Source organism: Macrobrachium rosenbergii, chromosome 48 (genome assembly GCF_040412425.1).
Source record: "Macrobrachium rosenbergii isolate ZJJX-2024 chromosome 48, ASM4041242v1, whole genome shotgun sequence".
Taxonomy (NCBI): domain Eukaryota; kingdom Metazoa; phylum Arthropoda; class Malacostraca; order Decapoda; family Palaemonidae; genus Macrobrachium; species Macrobrachium rosenbergii.
Genome location: NC_089788.1, coordinates 64,785,220 through 64,802,719, shown reverse-complemented (window position 1 = coordinate 64,802,719; position 17,500 = coordinate 64,785,220). Strand labels below are relative to the sequence as shown.

The 17,500-nt window shown below is 35.7% G+C and overlaps 1 long non-coding RNA gene across 1 annotated transcript in view; it reads left to right on the top strand.

Annotated features, from left to right (window-relative positions):
* The window catches only part of LOC136831474 (uncharacterized), a 538,556-nt gene that overhangs the window by 78,442 nt on the left and 442,614 nt on the right, over positions 1-17,500 (top strand). Inside the window, exon 2 of the long non-coding RNA XR_010850895.1 lies at positions 9,252-9,335. This is a non-coding gene — a long non-coding RNA (uncharacterized lncRNA). The remainder of the gene's footprint in view (positions 1-9,251; positions 9,336-17,500) is intronic.

The following is a 17,500-nucleotide window of genomic DNA, read 5'->3' as shown; positions in this document are numbered from 1 at the left end:
AAATCTCCACACTCCTTTATCGTCGCCGTCAGCTGTGTCGTTTTTTGCTTGGCATTTCGGACCTGAGCACTGTTATTCAAACATCAATCACAAGTGTGGAACGACTCCGTTGAAAAATGACCAGCTGTTCGGCCAGAAGTACTTTGAGATTCCGAGAATCCCCGGCTTTTATAAATTCCTCCAGTGGCGTGAGCGCGTACTCGCTTGATTAAGTGTTGGTCCAAATTAAGTAGCATTGTGGGGTGGCGGACATTGTAATGTTCGTGTAGTACAGAGTTGCATATTATTTATGGTAATAGTGACTTTCATGCGGACCGAATTGTTTCCAACCTTCATCATCAGTTGTTAATGTATAACACGAATCATCAGTCATAAGAAGTATCCTTAATGAACGCTCACTCACTTGATTAAGTGTTGGTCCAAACTAAGACGCAGTTTGGGGTGGCGGACATTGTAATGTTCTTGTAGTACAGAAATGAGTATCATTTAGTGCAACGTTGACTTTAATGCTGACCGAATTGTCTGCAACCCGCATCATCAGTTGTTAAAGTATGACAGTAAATTTCACTCATAAAAAGTATCCTTGAATATCACTACATTAGTGTACACTCAACACCGATATTTGTAACTGACACAAACCTCCAGACAAGTACTCTGGTGCTACAACCCAAAGAGTTAGAATTGCAGAGAGTTGGTTTATTTAGTTTGCTGATACACAAATGAAAATTAAAAACTGTAATAATAACTGAATGTGTATTGTTACGTCAAAGGTAGCACCGTGTATTCTCTCTCTCTCTCTCTCTCTCTCTCTCTCTCTCTATATATATATATATATATATATATATATATATATATAAATATATATATATATATATATATATATATATATATATATATATAATTAATGTCCTTTCTTTACTGTAATCAAACTGTATATAATATAATGTCCAAAAACACTGTAATCAAACTGTTTACTATTGAATATATAATATATATATATATATAATACATATATATATATATATATATATATATATATATATATATATATATATATATATATATATATATATATATATATAATTAATGTTTTTTACTGTAATCAAACCGTGTACTTTGAAGTATAAAAGGCCCACAAAAACACCATTTACACGATAAAGCCATATATTTCGATCAACAATCTATATCCTGATCAATGGTGAATGTGGACAATTGTTGAGTGACAAGCGTATGTACATGGAATATGCGAATGTAGAAACGAAGTTGATGGTATTGAAAATGGCGGCTGCTTTGTGATGAAAGGGGCCAATCCGTCGTTGTTTTTAGTACTCGTCAAGGTCCAAAGAAAAGGAACCTGGGTACTCGTTAGTTCCCACCTGCATCGAGCTAGGTAGGCGTATCCTCTGGAGCACTTACTTGAGAATGGGTCTTAGTATTAAACCGGGCGTGAAATCCGATTACCAGCGTCCTCCTGACAGATTCATATTCTCCGTTTTGACTGATGATGCCAGATTCCAGAATCTTCTCTTTGTACGAGAAGTTACTTTTGAAAAACAGCTCGGCCTGACTTTGATTTATGGTACTTCCAGTATCCCTCATATGTGGGCTCCTCGTACACATGAGGGAAGATCTCCGAGCTCTCTGAACCATATCTTACTGATCGTTTATGCTCTATGCTCTATTATTCTTTGTGGTATGGATCTATCGGTCTCCTCCCGTCAGTTTCATTCAATTTACGACTTGGGATTTTCTAAGAATGAATTAATGAGTAACTTCTGATAGAGTTATGCGAGTGAAAAATAAATGGATTGTCAGATTTGAGGTGATCAGTTAATTTTTTTTTTAAGTTCTCAGCGAAAGGGAGTGTATTTTATAGTTTTCGTTTTCTGTAAAAGAAAACGTGTGCCGGCTTTGTTTGTCCGTCCGCACTTTTTCTGTCCACCCTCAGATCTTCAAAACTACTGAGGCTAGAGGGCTGCAAATTGGTATGTTGATCATCCACCCTCCAATCATCAATCATACCAAACTGCGGTCCTCTAGCCTCTGTAGTTTTTATTTTATGTAAGGTTAAAGTTAGCCATAATCATGCATCTGGCAACGATATAGGTAGGCCACCACCGGGTAGCGGTTAAAGTTTCATGGGCCGCGGGTCATATAGCATTATACCGAGACCACAGAAAGATCTATTTTCGGTGACCTTGATTATACTATTTACAGAAAACACGATTGCGCCGTACAAACTTCGGCTCATTTTTTACTGTTTTCTATTAATATTTCTATTTCTATATATAAATTTTTTTTATATGCGGGACTTCTAAAGTGTATATTAGCCCTCTGAGAAAGAAGGTTGCAGCTATGATCTTCACTGAAAGGGTAGTGCCGTCAATACACCTCATGCGATGCACTGTAGGTATTACTTAAGGGTCTTTGCAGCGACCCTTCAGCCCCTAGCTGCAACCGCTTTCATTCCTTTTACTGTACCTCTCTTTCTTCCATCTTACTTTCCACGCTCTCATAACAATTGATTCATGGAGCAACTGCGAGGTTTTCCTCCTGTTACACCTTTCAAACTTTTACTGTCAATTTCCGTTTCCGGGCTGAATGGCCTTAGTTGCTCCAGTGCTTGGCATGCATGCCTAAAATCTATAAATCAATCAATCACTGAAAAATCGTGGTAACTTAGGAAATGGATGTAGGAAAGAGCGGAAGTAGGCTTCCTGTATACATTGGATTCATATTTTGTTTGTTCTCGCGTGATTAAAACATCTAGGAAAGTTAGTTTTCCTTCTTTTTCTCATTCGAAATCTAGGGTTTTGTAGTGTAACTAGTTTTTTATGGGCCTATTAAGCTTCTTGACCATACATATATATATATATATATATACATGTATATATACACTATATGTATATACACATAATACAATATACACACACCTACAAACACTCACGCACAAACACGTATGCATTCATACAGTGAACAATATCTTTTACTTTCAGAATAATGGACAGTATGTAGTTTCAGATATTTACCTTTAACATTCTAGCTTCAAATTTTATCTTCCAAGTGGAGCAGCTTCTCTTTATATGAAGCAACGGGACCTTCCCCCTTCTGCATATTTCTGTATGTTTCTTGCATATGTATATAACTAATCCCATTTGGAAATGCACTCCATACATCCTGGACGGCAGAAGACAAGCTTCGGTTAAGCATAGACGCGTTCTCTCTTCTCTCTCTCTCTCTCTCTCTCTCTCTCTCTCTCTCTCTCTCTCTCTCTCTCATATTATTGACCCTCCTCTAGTTCTGTCTCCTTGGAGTTTTGCGCGTTCTCTCTCTCTCTCTCTCTCTCTCTCTCTCTCTCTCTCTCTCTCTCTCTCTCTCTCTCTCTCATCCTTTTGTTCTTAGCACGAAGGATTTTTATTGGATGATTTTCATCTCTCCTACACTCTTCGTATCTCTCTCCCACGGCCTTCACCCCTTAAATCTCTCTCTCTCTCTCTCTCTCTCTCTCTCTCTCTCTCTCTCTCTCTCTCTCTCTCTCTCTCTCTTTACCATCATTTCTTTCTTAGCACGAAGGATTTTTATGGTATGATTATCCTCTCTCTCTTGAACCCTTCGTATCCTCCACAGTCTTCTCCCCTCAGTTGAGTTCGTTCTAAACACGAAGGATTTTTATTGGATGAATACCGTCTCTCTCTTATACTCTTCACACCTCTCCCGCAGACTTCTCCCAGCAATTCTCTCTCTCTCTCTCTCTCTCTCTCTCTCTCTCTCTCTCTCTCTCTCTCTCTCTCTCTCTTTATCCTTTCTTTCGTTCTTGGCGTGAAGGATTTTATAACATGATTACTCCCTCTCATATCCTTCGTATCTCCCACAGTCTTCTTCCCACAATTTCTCTCTCTCTCTCTCTCTCTCTCTCTACGATCCTTTCTTTCTTAGCACGAAGAATTTTTATGGCATAATTATTCTCTCTCTCTCTCTCTCTCTCTCTCTCTCTCTCTCTCTCTCTCTCTCATCCTTTCGTTCTTAGCACGAAGAATTTTTATGGCATGATTATTCCTTCTCTCTAATACCCTTCGTATCTCTCTCTCTCTCTCTCTCTCTCTCTCTCTCTCTCTCTCTCTCTCTCTCTCTCTCTCTCTCTCTCTGCGGGGCGCACCTCATGAATATGCTGAATCATATTCAGGCAATCTCCGGATAGGTGTTTATGCATATCCCCCACGGATCTTCTTCCTCACACTCGGCCGAATCCACCGTCAGGGTTTGGAGAGGATTTGTCCCGAAACTGGATTATAGGTGGACGGCGCGACATTTTAGCTTTGACACTTGGATTAGGCACGCTCGCGCGCCTGCGTGCGTGCGTGCGCTTTGCAGAGGCGTATGTGTGGTTAGATTTTTTTTTTTATTTTTTTGGTCGGAATGGCTGTCTACCATAAACGCAAATTACTTTTAATATTTGTCATTTTTAAAACATTTTAGTTGTGGTTAAGTAGCGTGCTTTGTCTTTTTTTTTTTTTTTTGGTTTGAGAGAATAATATTATTTATCTCTTTTTTTTTTCCTTTTACTCAGAAATATGTGACATGTAAAGTAAATTATTCTTTCGATGGTCATTTTCACTTATGATCGTTTCTCTCTCTCTCTCTCTCTCTCTCTCTCTCTCTCTCTCTCTCTCTCTCTCTCTCTCTCTCTCTCTATATATATATATATATATATATATATATATATATATATATATATATATATATATATATATATATATATAGATAGAAAGAAAGAGAGAGAGAGAGAGAGAGAGAGAGAGAGAGAGAGAGAGAGAGAGAGAGAGAGAGAGAGATATAACACTGCTTTTCTGAAAGATATTTACCCTGAGAGCAATCATGACGGAACACAGTATTTTGTTCATGGGGATTGACCGTGGTTCAGTGACGTATCTCTCCCTGCAGTTTTTTTTATTCAGCTCTTTTCCTCTTTCGGAGTTCAGTTGTTCATTCCCGCAAGCATTTTTCTGTGTCACTTAAAAAGACATCTGGGTTTTGTGATATTTGCCGTGTTTGTGTGTGTGTGTTTTTTTTTTTCTGTATGTATGTTTGGCTGCTGGTCTACCGTTGTGTATATTTTATACATGAATTTTATTGTCTTGTTACAAGTTATTCTTGCAGACATATATATATATATATATATATATATATTATATATATATATATATATATATATATATATATATATATATATATATATATATATATATATATATATATACACACACACACACACACACGTATACATACATAGTGTAGTCGATTCAAGATTTCAGCCTTGAAGATAAGAAGAATTCCTGGAAATATCAGAAGTGTTGTCAATAAGCTATAGGTGCCACATTTGCATTAGCATTTGAAGAAAGTAGTATGTAAGTGTAGAAAAAGTGTAAAAAATTTGCTTGCCTCTACTGTAAAGTCAAAACGGTAGGTAAAAGATATGACTATCAACAGGTCATGGAAAAATACTCTTCGAAAAGCAAACTTAATCCATCAGATAATTAGATAACAATATGCCGATGCGTCCTGGTAGTGTTCTCGGTGTTGAATATTCATAGCATCTCGAGCCTAATCTGGAATAAATCTCGCCGCATAGGCTGGCGCCAACGACACCTGTGAAATGAGAGGCAGTAGTACGCAGTGGGATTGATATGTTACTGAAAAAGTATACCTCAGTTTTACCAGACCACTGAGCTGATTAACAGCTCTCCTAGAGAGGGCTGGCCCGAAGGATTAGACTTATTTTACGTGGCTAAGAACCAATTGGTTACTTAGCAACGGGACCTACAGCTTATTGTGGAATCCGAACCACATTTTAGCGAGAAATGAGTTTCTATCAACAGAAATAAATTCCTCTAACTCTTCATTAGCCGGTCGGAGAGTCGAACTCGGGCCAGCGAGTGATAGGCCACAACTCTACCGACTCTCCCAACGAAGTTATTGAAATTAATAATATCTGCATGCTTGCAATTGCAAGCATTGGTATATTTATCATCCTTGTTTATTGATATTAAGTTCCATTATGATATCCGATCTTGCTTCCTGTTCAGGCAATTATAAACTTCGACAGACTGCTTAGATTGTATCCTACAACTTACGTTCAAGATAAGTGTCGCCACTTCTCTATAGTTACTCCGTAGCTTAAATACAAACTTATGTTCACTTAAACTAATGCGAAACAACGACTATTTTCACCTGTAAAAACTTTTCACAAATCTTAACAAGGGACGCAATATACACCCACTTCTTTTCACTTTACTACTACTGATTTCTTATTAGGTTTTTTGTTTTTAACTTCACATTTGTTGATGGTGTAACTTTTAACTACCGTTTTCACATTCAGAGCAATCACAACTTGAAGTTTGTTTTTTTTTTTTTTTTTTTTTGCCGTGAGACCGTACCTCTGAATACCATTTTTTTTTTGTATCAGTTTGATGAAGCTAGCAGTGGGTGCCGGAAGCTAAGTTTTTGATGTAGAATTTTTAAGACATCTTATTTTACGTGTAATTTACCATATATATATATATATATATATATATATATATATATATATATATATATATATATACATATATATATATATATATATATATATGTATAATATATATATATATTATATGTATACATACATACATACAGATGTATATATATATATGTATTTATATATTCATTTTCCTTTTCGTTTTTACGACATTGTTACCTTCAAAAGGGGGTTTGTTTCAGGGAAAAAATAACAAAACAAACTTCACGACCGCTTTCATAGTTTTAATTGCTGAATCTTTGATGAAACCCCTTTTTTGTGAAACTTCCTCCACATTAGCTTTTTCAGTTTAGTGGTATTTTGTAACAGTCGGCTGCTATTTTGGATCCCACTCGGAATGTCAAGATGTATTAAACAACCATGCGGCTTCCTCTCTCTCTCTCTCTCTCTCTCTCTCTCTCTCTCTCTCTCTCTCTCTCTCTCTCTCTCTCTCTCTCTCTCTCTCTCTCTCTCCCCGCTAATAAATGCTGTATATGTGTATAGATTTATATATCTATATACATATATATATTTATATATTTAATATATATAAATATTGTATATATATAAATATATATATATATATATATATATATATATATATATATATATATATATATATATATATATATATATATATGCATAACTGAATCACGAAAACATGGAACGTGATGTATATATAAATAAAAATATAATCCTCGAAGTAAAGGACGACAGACAGTCGAAATGCCTCGCAGAACTCTTGTGTTTCCCTTTCCTTCGTGGATTTTATCTTTATTTGTATGTATATGTATAAATTTCTGACTCACATAGGGATCGAACCCAGGTTTATCAGTTGAGAGACCTGGGTTTGATTCCAGTGTAAGTTTCATACGTGATTGTGTTGATTACATATATATATATATGTATATATACAGTATATATGTATATATATGTGTATATTTACGTACCTGCATAAGAAACTAAATTTTCTGTCTTCCTCTTATTGCGTATTTGAATCTCTCTCTCTCTCTCTCTCTCTCTCTCTCTCTCTCTCTCTCTCTCTCTCTCTCTCTCTCTCTTATGCATCACTGAAGTCGTAAATGATTTCTCCCCCCTTTTTCTGTTAGGATAGTGTAATGGTCTCCGCTGATTTCCCCTCAGCCTCGCCCATGTAGGTTTATTCGATGGCGTTAGGGTTCCAGTCAATGGGATCAAATAATGGGAATACGGTAGTAAAGTGCCCAAGGGGAGAGGCCTTTTTGAGGGCCATGTTGCCATGGACTTAAATGAAGAGAGAGAGAGAGAGAGAGAGAGAGAGAGAGAGAGAGAGAGAGAGAGAGAGAGAGAGAGAGAGAGAGAGAGAGAGAAAGATGGTGTTGTTTGGTTGGTCGTTAAAAAGTCAGAATTAAATCCTGTACATATATACTTCTATCCATCAACCTATTCATCTGTTTACACACACATGTATATATATATACATGAAAGAGAGAGAGAGAGAGAGAGAGAGAGAGAGAGAGAGAGAGAGAGAGAGAGAGAGAGAGAGAGAATGGCGTTTGGTTGCGTTGTTAAAAAGTAACAATTGAATCAAATTATATTATATATATATATATATATATATATATATATATATATATATATATATATATATATATATATATATATATATATATATATATATATATATATATATATATATATATATATATATATATATATATATAGAGAGAGAGAGAGAGAGAGAGAGAGAGAGAGAGAGAGAGAGATTTTTATTGGGACTGTGGTCTATTCACTGGTACGCCCTGTGTAAAGAAAAATATCAGAAAAAGAACCGAAAAAAAAGAGAAAAAACCTCCTATGGGGGTTAGTGATTGTGTTCATTTTGTTTGCTCTCGATTGGCGTGTTTGCTTTGATTTCACAGAGAGGCTTCATCACCCCTCCTCCCCCCCACCCCTCAACCGACAGTCTGCTTCTTTTTTGTCTGACGCTTTCTTTGTATCAGAGTCGGGGGCGGCTGTGTCTGTTTTGATTTGTATGAATGCCCCGTGTTTGCCCTTCCGCAGAATTTCCGATTATCCACTTCGTTTTACTTGCATGTGCCTGGTTCTCTCTCTCTCTCTCTCTCTCTCTCTCTCTCTCTTCTTTTGCGTTTTCTGACTCGTTCTGCTGGAGGCTTTTTTCTTTTGTATGCCTTTCGTTCGTTTCTATGGTTTAGATTGGTTTTATGTTTGTATCGAGTATTTGCAAAGATTGTTTATATTGCCTCATCACATTCATACGTCTAAGTACGCACACGCACACATACACACACAAAACACTATATATATGTATCAATGTTGTGTGTGTGTTTTTATGTGTGTTTACATTATATATATATATATATATATATATATATATATATATATATATATATATATATATATATATATATATAAAACAGTTTACTAATGTTGTCTGTTTTGTCGTCTGCCATTTATGAGTTTTTCAATCATGAAAATTTATAGCCTTGTGTTTTTCTTTGAATGGTCTTCCATAGGTGTGGTAGTTCACCAGTGTTTTAATTTTTCCCATGTACTTTATCTTTGCCAAACATGGTATTAGCTGTATCCTTTATGTTTATTTAGTGTGGTAGAGCCTTGCTGTGTCATACTTTAATTTGTCTTGTGAAGTACGTTTTTCTGAGTGTGAAAACTCTCTCATTTTACTTTTTATCCTTAGGTGCGTTCTTTTCTTGCTGGGTGCTTGGACAAAAACCAAAATATGCATTCATTCCTGTATGTTTTTATATTCAAGTTAGTCAAAGTAAGTAGTGATTGCTATTCGGCTGTTTCTATGATTTTCACGTTGTAATATAGATATTCTGTGGTCAGTGTTTGTATTATCGTTAATTTTTATTTGTTTTTATTTTATTTATTTATTTATTTATTTATTTATTCATTATTTTTTACATTACTTCTTCACTTGTTCTGAAGGTACATGCTGGGATGATTTCATAGAGATGGGAAAATCTACTTATATTTTTTTCGCCATGTATATATAATTTGTGTGATTCCCGTATTTTTCTTGGAAAGAGCTTTTGCAAAAACAGTAATTACAAGTTATTTGATTTAAAATTTGTTCTGACTTTAGCCGTTGACAAACATGGAAACTCTCTAAATCTTTCACTTTTAAATTATCTGTATTAGAGACGGCTCATTCCATACTTCATATTTTCTTCTGATTGACATTTTGCCATGCGTGAAAATTCTCAATTTCATTCTTTTTCTTAAACGAGCTGTTTTCATGCCAGTACAAGGAAATCAAGAGGAAAATGTATTCATTCCCTAGTGTTTTTATCTTAATTTAGCCTGAGTAGTTAGGTACTGTCATTTGGCTGCTCCTATTTTCATTATAATGAAAATGCTTTATGATGAAACCTTTTTAAGATTTTTTATTTTGATTTTTTTTTATTTATTATTATTATTATTATTATTATTATTATTATTATTATTATTATTATTATTATTATTATTACATTTCCCCACTTCGTCCCCCTTCCCTTCTTCAGTCTCAGTCTCGATGCTCCACTTGTCTCATGTCAATGATGCTTGAATCTCCTTCTGGTCTCCATCAGAAGGCACCTGATAGGATGATTTCATTGAGATGGGATGCAGCAGCTGGGATGATGATGTATCCCTCGCGTTCTCTTTTTTTTTTTTTTTTTATTGGCTGGATCCTTATTTACTATTTTGTGGGGCCATGCTGTGGGGGTTGGTGATGGTGGATTCGTGCTTTATCTTTTGCATGGTGTCTGTCGTATTTTTGATAAGGTTTTTGGATATGATGGTTTTACTTTTGTGTATATGTACAGTGTATATATACACATAATATATGTGTATACACACACACACACATACTATATATATATATATATATATATATATATATATATATATATATATATATATATATATATATATATATATTATATATATTCATTTATTCATGATAGTATGCTTTGTTGTATTGTTACTAATTGAACCTTTGAAAATATTAAAATATAGGAATTTACTATTGTTTGTTTTTGCCATACATTAATTTTTCAGTTAAAAAACATCTTTAAGCCCTGTATTTTTCTGACAGTGATCTTCCGCAGACATGGTAATTCACCAGTGTTTTAATTTTTTCTGTACTTTATCTTTGCCAAACGTGGAATTAGCTGTACCCTTTATACTCATTTACTGTGGTAGAGCCCTGTTATGTCACGCTTTAATTCGTCTTTTGAATTACATTTTCCTGTGTGTGAATATTCCTTGTTGTTATTTTTTTTATCCTTAAAGGAGATAGATGTTTCCATACCGGTGCGTGAAAATCAACCAGAAAATCTATCAATTCCCTAATGCTTTTATCTTAACTTAGCCAAAGTATGTACCATTTCTCATTTAGCCGTATGTGTCGCCTTCTCATCGTAATAAAAATACTGTATGGCCAGATTTTTTTTTATATTTTTAATTTTTAAAAATTTTTACTTCTTCTCTCCACTTTTCCTCCCTTCCCTTCTCCAGCCTCAGTCTCGATGCTCCACTTGTCTCATGTCAATGATGCTTCAAATCTCCTTCTGGTCTCCTTCAGAAGGCACCTGATGGGATGATTTCATTGAGATGGGATGCAGCAGCTGGGATGATGATGTATCCCTCGCGTTCTCTTTCTCTCTTTTTTTTTTTTTTTTTTTGGTTGGATCCTTATTTACTATTTTGTGGGGCCATGCTGTGGGGGTTGGTGATGGTGGTGGTGGATTCGTGCTTTACCTTTTGCGTGATGTCTGCCGTGTTTTTAATAATTTTTTTTTTTTGGATATGATGTTTTTACTTTCCTCAGTGTTTTTGTGGGGTTTGTGTATGTAGAAATACATTCAAAAGGGACTGCGTGCGCAAGCGCATAACTCATACACACACACTGTATATATATATATATATATATATATATATATATATATATATATATATATATATATATATATATATATATATATATATATATTTTGTGTGTGTGTATTTATGTACATATGTATTTATGTATGTATGTATGTATGACTATGTATTATATAACTATTAAGCCGTGACTTGAGAGAAAAACAGGACAGTTGGATTACAGCTGCAGCCACCTCTTAACGACAGAATATAGGACGAACACTTTGTTCAGGAATTTCCATACCAGTCTTTTCGTGTATCTACACGGAGGGTTCTTCAACAGTGCGTCACCCTCCCTGCACATTGTGCTCTTTACCGTATCATGCTCTCTATTCCGTTCTCGTTGGGCGAGTGGGTTCCGTTCTCAGCTAGCACTCTGCTGACCGCGAGTTCGAATCTTCGACCGACCAATGAAGAATAAGAGGAATTTATTTCTGGTGATAGAAATTTATTTCTCGCTATAGTGTAGTTCGGATTCCACAATAAGCTGTAGGTCCCGTTGCTGTGTAACCAATTGGTTCTTGTGCCACGTAAAATAAATCTAATCCTTCGGGCCAGCCCTAGGAGAGCTGTTGATCAGCTCAGTGGTCTGGTTAAATTAAGGTATACTAAACTTTTAACTCTAGGAAATTAGGTCCCTTCCTTTCTGTCACCTCTAGCCAGCACTTTCTCGGTCTCCCTGTCCTTCCTTACAGAGATGTTACGCCATTTTCACCGACCTGTCATCATCTTTTATCTTCCCGCGAACAAACCATTGCAAAAGTTTCAGATCCACTATTTTACTGGGCAAAAATGCTCACCACTTCATTGTGTTCTACATGTCTCCGCCAACCCCCTGTTGGAGGCAAGCTGCTCATATAGTTAAAAGTTAAGCATACCTTAGTTAATCAGACCACTGAGCTGATTAACAGCTCTCCTGGGACTGGCCCGAAGGATTAGTTTATTTTACGTGGCTAAGAACCAATTGGTTACCTAGCAACGGGACCTACAGCTTATTGTGGATACCGAACCACACTATAATGAGAAATGAATTTCTATCACCAGAAGTAAATTCCTCAAATTCTTCATTGGCCGGTCGGAGAATCGAACTCATCCCTTTTGCTTTTATAAGGTTTTTTTTTTTTTTTTTTTTTTTATCTCTCGGTAAGGATGGGTAGTTCGGTAAGTAAAACAGTTCCTTCATACGGTCCAACTTTTGTTTCAGCAGAAATTCCTCATCTGTTTCAAACCTGTTGCAGAGACTTTGCTACTTTATTTGCTCCATCTGTTTAACGACTCGCTTCTTTTCTCATCATACCATCACCCATCACTCATTACTCTTATTCCTCAAAATACACGTTCGAACCAACCACTTACATTCTTCCACCACATCCGTAAGTTAAGTTTACCTTAGTTTAACCAGACCACTGAGCTGATTAACAGCTCTCCTAGAGAGGGCTGGCCCGAAGGATTAGACTTATTTTACGTGGCTAAGAACCAATTGGTTACCTAGCAACGGGACCTACAGCTTATTGTGGAATCCGAACCACATTATAGCGAGAAATGAATTTCCATCACCAGAAATAAATTCCTCTAATTCTTCATTGGCCGGCCGGAGAATCGAACGCGGGCCCAGCAGAGTGCTAGCCGAGAACTCTACCAACCGGTCCAACGAAGAACTCACCACATCCAAAGCAACATCTGTTGCTTTATCCTTCTGACTTCCATTTGCCTTCGTATTAACACAGATTAAAAGCCTTTTCCTCTTGCAAACATTTTCACCAGTAAACGCTATCATTTATGAACATAAGCGTTCTCATACTCCATTCAGAAGTCTTGTCTTTAGCAATAGTTACGTTAAAATCTGTTATTTCTCTGACTAGTTTTGTCACACCCTCCTCAAAGATATCTGACAGCCACGAATAGGTAACTTGCTTTTTTGGGGGGGGCCCTTCATAACACTTGTTCAGTCACTATCTCATTTTTGTTATTTTAAGATATTCGCTCCCATAGCACAAGCATCCGAATTTTCCCAAAAGGCACCTTTTACACCAGATATTTTTTATTTATAATATGTATATATACATTGTATGCATATTATGTATTAATATACATATACCTATTATATATAAAAATATCTGGTGTAAAAGGTGTTTTCTGGCAAAATTCGGAATCTTGTAATATCTTAAAATAATAATAAAAATGAGATAGTGACTGAACAAATGTTTTATATTGAAAAGACACAATCAGGTAAATATATATATATATATATATATATATATATATATATATATATATATATATATATATATATATATATATGTGTGTATATATGCATATATATATATATATATATATCTGTATGTGTATGTATATACATATATTATATATATATATATATATATATATATATATATATATATATATATATATATATATATATATATATATATATAGTATTTACCCGAGTGTGTCTTTTCAACAAACCTATTGATATTGATTTACCTCGTACCTTGCTTCCGCCTTTGATTCACTGTCCATTGGCAGCTCTGCTTAATTAATGATTCTGGGTAATTGACTTTACTTGGTGTTACCTTTGACTCTTATATTAATTAATAATTTTACAACTATATATAAACTCCATATTGCTTCCAAAGAGTTAGATATTGTTCGTTAGACTCTTATATGATATTAATGCCATCTGTCTCAGATCTGTTTTATCCACTACTGGTGGGATATTGATCTCTCTGGGTGTCAATATGTTCTCTTGACCTTTCTTTATCCCAGACAAGGTCACTTGAAGTCGTGATTTTCAAAAACTATTGTGCCAGCTTTGTCTGTCCGTCCGCACTTTTTCTGTCCGCCCTCAGATCTTAAAAACTACTGAGGCTAGAGGGCTGCAAATTGGTATGTTGATCATCCACCCTCCGGTCATTAAACATACCAAATTGCAGCCCTCTAGCCTCAGTAGTTTTATTTTATTTAAGGTTAAAGTTAGCCATAATCGTGTATCTGGAGCGATATAGGTCAGGCCACCACCGGGCCGTGGTTAAAGTTTCATGGGCCGCGGGTCATACAGCATTATACCGAGACCACCGAAAGATAGGTCTGTTTTCGGTGGCCTTGATCATACGATGTACAGAAAACTCGATTGCGCCGAAGATACTTCTGCGTATTCGTCACTTGCTTTCTTGATTCCACAATAAGCTGTATCCCGTTGCTAAGTAACCAGTTGGTTCTTAGCCACGTTAAATAAGTCTTCTTTTTGTGTTAATCAGCTCAGTGGTCTGGTAAAACTAAGGTTATGATTTTGATTTTCTTGGTGTAAAGGCTCATCAGACGGCGGAAATAATTATTGCACCTTTATCTAACTGGGTCTAACCCAGAAAGAATCTCTTAATAAGACATTTGAAAAGTGGGAGATTATCTAATCCAGGGAAAACGGAAGTACTGAGAGAGTATCGAAACTTGTCATTTGAGAGATACTAGCGTTGGTGAACCGAACAACCCTACGTCGCTGATCTGTTAAACTAAATTGGGAAGAACTAACGTGAAAAGAGAAAGAAAAACTCGTACTGGCGAGGCAGTAGAGTAGTGGTCAGAAACATTGACTACAGAAATAGGTACGGTGAAGCCATCTTGAGAGAATCTTTCTCTCTCAATCACCCAAAAAAAAAAAAAATAAATAAAATAAAATAAAAAGGTCCTGTGAAGAAGTGGAAAAAGGATGAAACACCCCAATAAGAAGTTTAATGATCCAAAGTATGACTGATTAAAAACACAGTAATTTAGAAGTCTTCTGGAACCAGGCTTACAGATTGAATTTTTGTTTGAATTTACCATGGTGGAGCAGGCGTCATATTTCCGTGAAAAGTAATAATAATAATATTGGTTGGAAGAATAGGCAAGTAAAATCGGCGCAATCGAGTTTTCTGTCCGGTGGTGGCCTCAGCCGCCCGCCCATAAAACAATTACCAGTGGTCCAAGAAACTCAGCCACGGTCCGGTGGTGGCCTATGTTGTTGGTACCTATAGCGCTGCCAGAAGTACGATTGTGGCTAACTTTAATCTTAAATAAAATAAAAACTACTGAGGCTAGAGGGCTGCAATTTGGTAAGTTTGATGTTTGGAGGTGGATGGTTGACATACAGAATTTGCAGCCCTCTAGCCTCAGTAGCTTTTAAGAAATGAGAGCGGACGGACAGGCAAAGCCATCACAATCGTTTTCATTTACAGAAAACTAATAAAGGGAAAACTCAGAGCTACATGTCTTGGCGACTGGATCCCGTGTTAAAATATGTCCTCGAAAATCAGAGTTTATAGGCATAGAAAGAGAGCCTAGAGACGGTATTAATTCGTGAGTTCTATTCAGTTATTGAACCCCTGATATCATCCTTAATACCTTGAACTACTAGAGGATTTACTACTCTTATCGCTATTTGTTAGCAACCGGTCTTGTTCTCTAGGGGTAAAACTGTGGAATAGTTTTGCGAGCAGTATTCAAAATTTATTGAGGGCAATATGGAAGAATAAATCGCCTTTTCCATTTTAAGATAATAAACTATATATTTTTCAATTCGATACCTTTATTATCACTGTTTAATGTTATCCGCATCTTGCCTACGCTCTCTCTTTGTTTACCATTGGCACGTTGTTTTGTGGGAGCTTGATAATGAAGTCAGTGTTTTGTCTTGTTTTATAAGAATTTAAGAAAGTTATAAATAACAATAAGGTGAAAGAACCTGTGTATAAGAAGGCACGGAGGGCCTTTGTAGGTTAATTCCCATTATGGAAGTTGAGAGAATGAGTTGTTTTTGTCTTCGTCTTATAATTGGATCTTAATTAAATATCTGATAAAACCAAGTCTGCGGTTTTATCTATGATGCAAAGGAAGAATATTAATACAGCTTACGCAAGAACCCTAGAGCAAGAACGTATAAAAGGAAGGCATTGCTTGTGGATTTAATAATTTATCGTATTAATTTACAGACTGTTCATTAAGCAAGGGAATTTAGGCCAAAGAAACGAACCTAGGAGCAATATTTGGAGACTAGTCAATAGGGATTAGTTTCACAGATAAATTAAAGGAATTGGTGGCGTTTTTAAAAGTTGCAAACAAATGTTGACTGCTTTGAGTGTATTTGAATAATTGGGGCCAAGGACTATGCTCGCCTCCATTCGGTTTCCTTGCTTAAATTTTATCTTCATTTTAATTTGCTGCTCGTAATAGACTTATTATTATTTTTATTTCTGTATTTCATATTACCCTTAACCCTCTTTATTAACTCTGGTTATTGCATGCGCTTTTTTTAGACTTCTTCCGAAAGAATACGAATTCTTTGGCAGTATTATTGTATTTATTATTATCTTAATACATGTCCTACTTATAACTTCATTTAAATTACAAGGCCAACAAATGGTTTTTAATTAAAAAACATTTTCCATTTCCACGAATAAGAGCTGAATAAACTATGAGTATTTTAGAAACCTGCAATAAACATATACACAAATGTCAGGAAACATATTGCGCAATCAAATGAGGTTATAAATATCTTATTCGAGAAAAGAAAACATTGGTTGATAATGAAAAATTACTTTTGGAAATTTTGTAATGTCTTGGATGAAGGTTTGATTTGCAGATTACAGAGAACTAGATTATTAATCACAACATTGATCTTTTAACCTTTTTCATGACGGAGGTTTCACAATCTTTTACATCACCGGCCCCCCCCCGCCCACGGAGGTGGTGCCGTCAGTATACCTCACGCAGGGCACTGTAGGCATTACTTAAGGTTCCTTGCAGCGTCCCTTCGGCCCCGAGCTGCAACCTCTTTCATTCCTTTTACTATACCTCCGTTCATATTCTCTTTCTTCCATTTTACTCTTCACCCTCTCCCAAGAATTTTCTCAGCATTATTTTCAGCGGTGGTTGACATCATAGGTTCCAGCGCTTGGCCTTGACCTAAATTTTATATTTCAATACCAATTCTATAATCTCTTACCGTCATCTAAATAGTATCTTATTATTATTATTAATTAT